The sequence below is a fragment of the Bidens hawaiensis genome, unplaced genomic scaffold, assembly GCF_021521415.1.
Source record: "Bidens hawaiensis isolate Kalapana, Puna unplaced genomic scaffold, B.hawaiensis_p1.1 tig00032042_1, whole genome shotgun sequence".
NCBI classification, from domain to species: Eukaryota; Viridiplantae; Streptophyta; class Magnoliopsida; order Asterales; family Asteraceae; genus Bidens; species Bidens hawaiensis.
This window is the reverse complement of record NW_027505232.1, coordinates 248,702-256,715: the sequence shown is the minus strand read 5'-3', so window position 1 is coordinate 256,715 and position 8,014 is coordinate 248,702. Positions and strand designations below refer to the sequence as shown.

The following is an 8,014-nucleotide window of genomic DNA, read 5'->3' as shown; positions in this document are numbered from 1 at the left end:
CCAAATCTATCTTTCTCATGTTACGTTTTTTCTCTGCTCTCACAATCACTTATAACCATGCCATATAATTTACCAAATTCAATCACATATATATAGGGAACGGGCTGAGAATGCTCTTAGATTTAATAACAATCACCAAACTTAGTTATTTATACATTTAATCCTAAGAAACAAAACTTTGACAAATTGGTCTCATTCCTTTATACATTAAGAGCATTCCTAACAGTATCTCTATCGCCATCTCTATAATTACACTTGAAATCATTGTATTTGCTTTCTGCTTTTCAATTAAATAATATTTTTTCACGCTTTTATCATTACCTTATCTTTACTCAACTCACATCCACTCTCAAAAAAATATTAAAAAATTATTGCGTGTGAACAATGTTTATTCAAATTTATTTTTCAACAAAAGTTTTTTTATTATTTTCAGTCACAACCACTTACAACTACTTTATATGTTATAAAGAATCTTCTCATAATAATATAGAGGACCTGTTAGAAATGCTCTAAACAGGTATCGAGAGATACATCACAAAAGATCATGTTTCTTAAAATGCTATACTTCTTTCTTATGTTACATTTGAAGATTACATTTGAAGTTTAAATTTAAAGTTAAAGTAAGCTCAAAACAGAAAGTCACATCATTGCTCATATGCAAAACGTCACAATAATTTTAAACCAAACACAAGATATGAGTTATTAACACTATTTTCTTATTGTTTGCGGTTTCCAAACACTACAGTCAAGTTATTATTATTTAACAATTTTTTTCTCTTTTTTGAAATAACACCTTTTATCTAAACCAGTAGACGATTCAGGATTTTCCACTAGTGAGGGTGAAAAAAACATTCGTTATGTCGGTCGGTTATATGTTGTTGAAACCGGGGTTAGTTACAACAGATAAAAACATGTGGGCTACAATCCTAGTTTTAACAATTAAAATGGCAAATTAAGAATTGATGGTGTCATATGTATAGGGCATAGGGATGAGCAAATTCAGTATTGGTATCGATTGGTACCGGTACCGAATCGCTACCAAAGTTTTTGAGTTTCCAGATCGGTATGGTACCAGTACCGGTATTTCCCGAATTTTCACCTTTAATACTGGTACCGAAGCGACTATTTCGGGACCAATACCAGTACCAAGAATTTACGGTTTTCATGATCGGGATTTTCAGTATCGGTACGGTACAGAGCTCGTCGCGTAAGAAAAATAATTAAATTATTTGAGCATGAAGGATTGGGCTTACACACACACCGAAGGCGCGTGCACATAAGGAAGGACTTTACCTTTCCCAGTTTGCCTTGAGAAAGGGGGTAAGTATACATACCATACTACCACCACCGCATCCACCTTCAACAACACACACACGAAATCCGGTAGTACTTTGTTCGTTTATTATTCTTCGCATTCCGATTAATTGCTTTTTATTATTATTATTATTATTCTTATATAAATAATCGATTGCTTATTTGATTTAATTCCAGGCAATCGATTCGAAGATGAAGGTTTTTGTGAAAACATTGAAGGGGACTCATTTCGAAATACAAGTTCAACCTCAAGACACGGTATGTATTAATTCATTTTCACTTAGGTTTTATCTTCAAACATCAATTATTTTTCGTTTTTAGGGTTTACAAAGATATATATATTCAATTGATTCAATTCTAGTGTTAGTTAAAAGCTGGATGTTAAGCAATTGGCATCTATGTAAATACAACTGTCATTGGCCACTTTGTAATGCATTTACATGATTGTTATGCATTCTTGGTTTTTAATTTACGAATTACTTAGAATTTACAAATCACTTTTGCACTTCATCATGTCTCATATAACTGATGTTGCTTGCTGGTTTAACTACTGATTTCAAAGTCACATTATGATTATGAATATATTTTTCTGTTTGTTTTAGTATCTACGCCCTGCTTGCGGTGCGCACATATAATGTATATATGTGTGAACCCTTGGGTGGGCAAAAGTAAAATTGCACTAATTTTGACGTTATTTTACTAATCACGTGAAAATAACGTTAAAAGTGGCGGAAGGTTAATCAGGCATCATGTGGTGGCGTTGATAGCCGAAAGACAAGGGCACATGCACCAATCAGCCGGTGTCCCGAGGATTGAGTGTTATGTGTCTTATGTCCAAGGCTTGATTCAAAACTACTATCGAGCCGGGGGTCTCACCGGAAGCAGCCTCTCTATCCCTATGGGATAGAGGTAAGGCTGTCTACATCTTACCCTCCTCAGACCCTACCATAGCATTGCTATTGGTGGGATATACTGAGTACGATGATGATGATGATGTTTGTTTTAGTATCTGTTTGTTGCTATAGCAAAAATATATGGTCTTTTATTGAGCTAAAAGTTTATGATGCTTTTCAAATTGCCTGATTAATTATGATCATAACATAGAATAATTTGAGTAAAGTTAAAATTTGCCAGTCGATTACCTTAAAAGGCCACACTTTGTGCCATTTCTCTTTTAAAATAGTTTGCTTGATGTTTTGATGCAGGTAGCTGATGTGAAGAAAAATATAGAAGGTGTTCAGGGACAAGAAGTTTATCCGGCTGCACAGCAGATGCTTATCCATCAGGGTAAAGTGCTTAAAGATGCCACCACCTTGGAAGAGAACAAAGTTGCTGAAAATTCCTTTATTGTCATCATGTTATCCAAGGTTAAATTAACTCTCCTTTTTCTCCAAGACATGCCAGTACTCTTCATTCATCAAGCATCTCTTTTAGTCTTTGTTGGTTTATTGTTAGAAGTTTATAGTATATTTTCCATTGTTCTAGCTGTCCAGTTAGATGAGGTTTTTTTCTTTCTTTTTCTAATCATATGAATATAAAATTCTTATTGATTTTTAAAATTTTGTACTACTCTAGCTAGCAATATATGCAGACACTAAATATTTATAGTGTTTCACATTACAGTGTTTTGGCACACTGCTAAATTAAACTTATTGATAAAGGATGCACAGCAGGACTTTAGTTTCCATTGATCTGAGTATATATGTGTTTATTAAGTTTATCTTTTTTCTAGCTTCATAGTTACTATACATAATTAATATAACCTGTTATTTAGTTAATATTTTCTTTCAATTTATTTCAATGTTAAATACAGAGTAAGGCACCCCCTAGCCAAACTTCAACAGCAGCAGCTGCCCCTAAGGTATTGGCTTTTGTAGTCATAGTTTGAAATTTATTCTCTTATCACTTTTAGTATTGTTTTAGTTACATCTTCATCATTGAACCCCCCATGTCATGCAGGCACCTCAGACAAGTGCCACAGCCACTCCCCCCGGCGCCAGCTGTCACTCAGGCTCCCCCTCCAGCTGTGACACAGTAAGCTTGCGCTGCTACTTATATTTGTGTACATATTTCTTCATTATTTTCATATATACAATTTCTGTCATTTAATCTACCTTTCTCTGATTGCAGGCCTGCATCTGTTCCTTCAGCTACCCCAGCTTCAGATCCAGCAACACCTGTGAATGCTCCGTCAGTATTTTGTCAATAAGACTAGATAGCTAATCATATTAGTAAATTAATAAACACCGATACCGGCTGGTTTTTACTGAAGTAAGTTAATGATGCATTATAGGTCAGAGAATGTATATGATCAAGCAGCATCAAATCTGGTAGCAGGAACAAATTTGGAGGGTACAGTCCAGCATCTACTTGATATGGGTGGAGGGATTTGGGATAGGGATACAGTTGTACGTGCCCTTCGTGCTGCTTTCAATAATCCAGAAAGAGCTGTTGAGTATCTCTATTCTGTAAGTCCTTTTTGACATTTGACACTTTTACATTCATATTTTTTTATTTCAAAACTAAACAAAGTACATAACATATGAAAACTGCTTATAAATGTCAGGGAATCCCCGAACCAGCTGAGCTTCCTCCAGCAGCTGGAGCTTCACCAGTGCCAGGTGTGCAGGCGGTCAACCCACCTGCTCAACCTGCACAACCAGAAGCAGCTGTGCCTTCAACTGGACCTAATGCAAACCCCTTGGATCTCTTTCCTCAGGTATTTTTGTTGACTTGTCAACTGTTCTTATCTCCATCCTGAACATGCTAAATGATAAGGCTGTTACATTTGGTCTAGGGTCTTCCTGATATGGGTGCAAATGCTCCTGCTGGTGCTGGTGCTGGTGCTGCAGGCAATCTTGATTTCCTCCGTAACAGTCCACAGGTATAATACACACTCTTTCACCACACATGTCTATCCAAGTTTCAGCTCAATTAAATGGTTAATAACCATCTATGCTCTTGTTTTCAGTTCCAAGCACTTCGGGCAATGGTGCAAGCTAATCCACAAATCTTGCAGGTAGTGTTTATATACATGTACGCATACACACACAATCACAGATGAGTTGGTACACTTCTTTATGTACGATGATGTTGACAGCCTATGCTTCAAGAGCTGGGGAAACAAAATCCTCACTTGGTGAGACTCATTCAAGAACATCAGGCTGATTTTCTTCGTTTGATTAATGAGCCTGTTGAAGGCAGAGAGTATGTTTCCTGTTAATGTCTAATCTTTAGTACTTGATTTATGGTTGCTACGATGGAATCTAATAGGGTTTAAGTTTCAGGAATGCACTTGGGGATCTTGCTGCTGCAATGCCACAGGCTGTGACTGTTACACCCAAGGAACGCGAGGCTATTGAACGTGTAAGTGTTTATCTGCCTGAGTAGTTAATAAGAGGAAATAGTTTGGCGATAGAATATTAAAAAGGAGGTTGATGTTTGTTTCAGCTAGAAGCAATGGGTTTTGATAGAGCTCTAGTATTAGAGGTGTTCTTTGCATGTAACAAGAACGAGGAGCTTGCGGCGAATTACCTATTAGATCACAGCCATGAGTTTGAAGACTAGTTATAGTGTTGTTGATAAAATGGTAATGGTGGGCTGCTCCTGCTGTGGTTATTTCTATGTTCATCTTCCTTTCTTTTCTTTTTTTTTTTAATTTCCGAGTGGTTATACTTGTGGAAATATGCGAGTGAGGGAAAGACGGAAATTGGCCTGTAACCAGAATCTTATTTAATTTGCACTTGCTCTGTATTTCAGACCTTGTTTTTATAAGGCACTAGTGTTATAACGCCCCCAACGTTGATTTACCTTTGGCTTCTGATGCCATAGCCGTTGCTTTTCAACTCGGAGCACCCACACTTGCGAGTTTTAGCTTTGTTTAGGGCGGTTTTGGGGGTGCCAGTTTTGTGAGTGAATGGGGTTGGATAACTTACATGTGGTCGGGGAAGTATTTTTTATTTTATTGGGTTGGGGTCGGCGGAAAAGACTTGGTATCCAAACCGTTGAACACCTCTAGCTTACTGAAATGTTTTGAGCGCTTTTGGCTGTACTGTGATGGTTATAGTAGCATCTTTCCATTTTGGGAAATTGCTTTTAGTTTATATGATAAATTATACGCCAAGTCACTGACTTGTGTTCTTTTACATACCTGATCCGCTTTATTGCCTGATTCTCTGTAAATGAGAATATGAATTACCTCTCTTATTCTACTAAAAGTAACAAAAGTTGTTTTTTCTGTAACAAAACTTGTCTTTTCTATTTCATGCTAGTGATATTTCATATTACTTTCAAAATAATATATGTTTTCCTAGTTTAAGAGTAAGAAACATGTCTTTATTTTTCCTGACTCAACTTCAGTACTTGCATACACTTCACTGGTTTTGAATGATGTGTAAGGCTGGTCGGTATACACCCGTGGGTAACCCCCATTTATCCTATGTGGCAGCTCAGCTGGCACTCTCACGCGAGGGGACTCCCTATAACACCGCCCCAACCCTTCACTCATTACCGGAGGCTATTGACGATGGTCAATAGCGTCATTCACCTTTATTCCCCAGCTTTGTTTCTACTTAATCCCCCCCACCCCTTTTCTATCTCTATTATTTTATGAAATTTTATGAAGGAAGAAGAAATGAAAATGAAGGAAGAAGGGAGATGTGGGATTTGTTTGTTAATATATTTTTTATTTAATTGGCTAGCTCGCGTGAATCTCACATTCTCGCTCTTTTTTTTTTTTTTTTAATTTAGATAATTTAAATAAAATTATTAATAGTATGAAATATCACTTATAATAATTATTATTTTTATATTTTTAGCATTAAATTTAATTATTAGTTTTAATTTAATTCTTTTTTCTTTTTGGAACGACCAACTAAGTAACGCAGGATACTCCGTACGCGGCCCCCAATGGCTAAAGGTAGCCCGAGCCAGCCACGAGTCCAGACGGACAGAGCCCCTAGCAGTCCACCTATTGAGGGATTCCTCAGATAAAACCTGACCCCCACGCCCGTCAAACGGCACGATAGCGAGGAGCCGGTAAAACCGGATGAAATCAGGACTCGAACCCTGACAAACCAGGGTCATCCCTCATATCTCTCATATAAATTGGTGATAGTGAGGTTTGAACCCCCTACCTCTCACTAATAAAGTGAGTGCTGTACTATTGAGCCACATCTAATTTAATTTAATTCTGAATATTAAATTTATAAATTGTGTTAAATAAAAAATAAAAATAGAAAATGGAGAATAAGGAAATGATGTATACCCCTAGGTTGAACGGGGTTGAAGGGTGATGTTGTATGATGAAGGGAAAGCAGACAGAACGCAGACGTGAAGAGTGAGGAGAATAGTATTAAGGGGTGTATACCTCTTAGGTAACATTTGTTATGCAGGAATGATAGTGGGAATGAAATGATTCATTGCGTGGGAATGAAAAAATTGGTGTTTGGTTGCTCAATGAAATGGAATTATCCATTACACATGGAATCCTATTCCATCAAAATCATTCCTTCTCACCCCCTTCTTTTTTTTTTCATTCCATTCCTCCTTCATCATACCTTCTCAACACCACCACCGCCACCTAACAACCATCACAACTACCATCGGCACCATCAACACCTTCGCCGCCGCCGCCGCCACCTTACCACCAGGGCATTACCACCACCGCCGCTGCCAACAACATTTTCGTAACCACCGCTGCCTGACCATCACCGCCACCACCACTGTCGTTGCCTGCCCACCAACATCACTACCAATGCTACCACCGCCTGACCATCTCCACCCCTGCCACCTGACCGTCACCACCATCGCCGTTTTCATCGCCGGAGCTACCACCGTCGCTATTGTAGGGTTTTTTTTTTTTTTTTTTTTTTTTTGTAAAAAGTATTTTGAGATAGGAGTGTTATTATTATTTCTATTTCATTCCTACAGTTTTTTTCAGATACCAAACAACAAAAAGTAATAATTCATTTAATTCCTATGGGTTAACCAAACAACACAAAGGAATGGTAATGATCCATTTCATTCCCTTATCATTTCCATTCCCCATTCATTCAATTACCTCCAACCAAACATACCCTTAGTTTAATAAGTAATAACCATGTATTTGTTACAATTTGGTTTATACTTTTAGGCAAGATTATTTTTTTACAGTTTAGGTAATTAAATTTTCATAATCTGGTTTTACATAGCATTCTTGTAAAGCTCGTTTCATATTGGTGCTTTCAATTCATTTTTTATGTCAACCCACTATACCTGTAAAAATATGTTAATGTAACAAATAAACGGTAGGCGATTCACAAGAAGGGAGAATTATATGAGAAAATTACGCAACTAGGTATTTTAAAATGCATTATATCTTTCTATGCGTGTAGCATAAAAATCATTGCTATAACTAAAGGTTCGTTTCCCCTTTCCACAATATGCAACTCCCTTTCACATCGTATTCCTAATTTGGTAAGTCCTTTAAATGAATGATGAGAGTTGTCATGAATATTTTGGACTCTTCTCTCCAAATTGTGACAGCCACTTAACCACCTTATCTAATTAGTTGATAATGTAGTAATTAGGGGTGAGCAAAAGCTGAACCAGAACAACAAACCCGTTAACCGAAGTTAATCATAACCGAACCATAAAAAACCAGACCGAACCTTGTTTGTGATGATTGCCATTTGAGTCATGCAAAAACCTAATTAACCAT

At 37.0% G+C, this 8,014-nt stretch overlaps 1 pseudogene across 1 annotated transcript; it reads left to right on the top strand.

Annotated features, from left to right (window-relative positions):
* Positions 1 to 1,506: 1,506 nt before the first annotated feature.
* LOC143611708 (ubiquitin receptor RAD23d-like) lies at positions 1,507 to 5,123 on the top strand (annotated as a pseudogene). The gene is made up of 12 exons (XR_013149812.1): positions 1,507 to 1,572; positions 2,520 to 2,681; positions 3,128 to 3,175; positions 3,274 to 3,348; positions 3,445 to 3,504; positions 3,608 to 3,782; positions 3,881 to 4,033; positions 4,112 to 4,198; positions 4,286 to 4,333; positions 4,415 to 4,521; positions 4,602 to 4,680; positions 4,765 to 5,123. The product of XR_013149812.1 is annotated as a ubiquitin receptor RAD23d-like (transcript).
* The last annotated feature ends 2,891 nt before the right edge of the window (positions 5,124 to 8,014 follow it).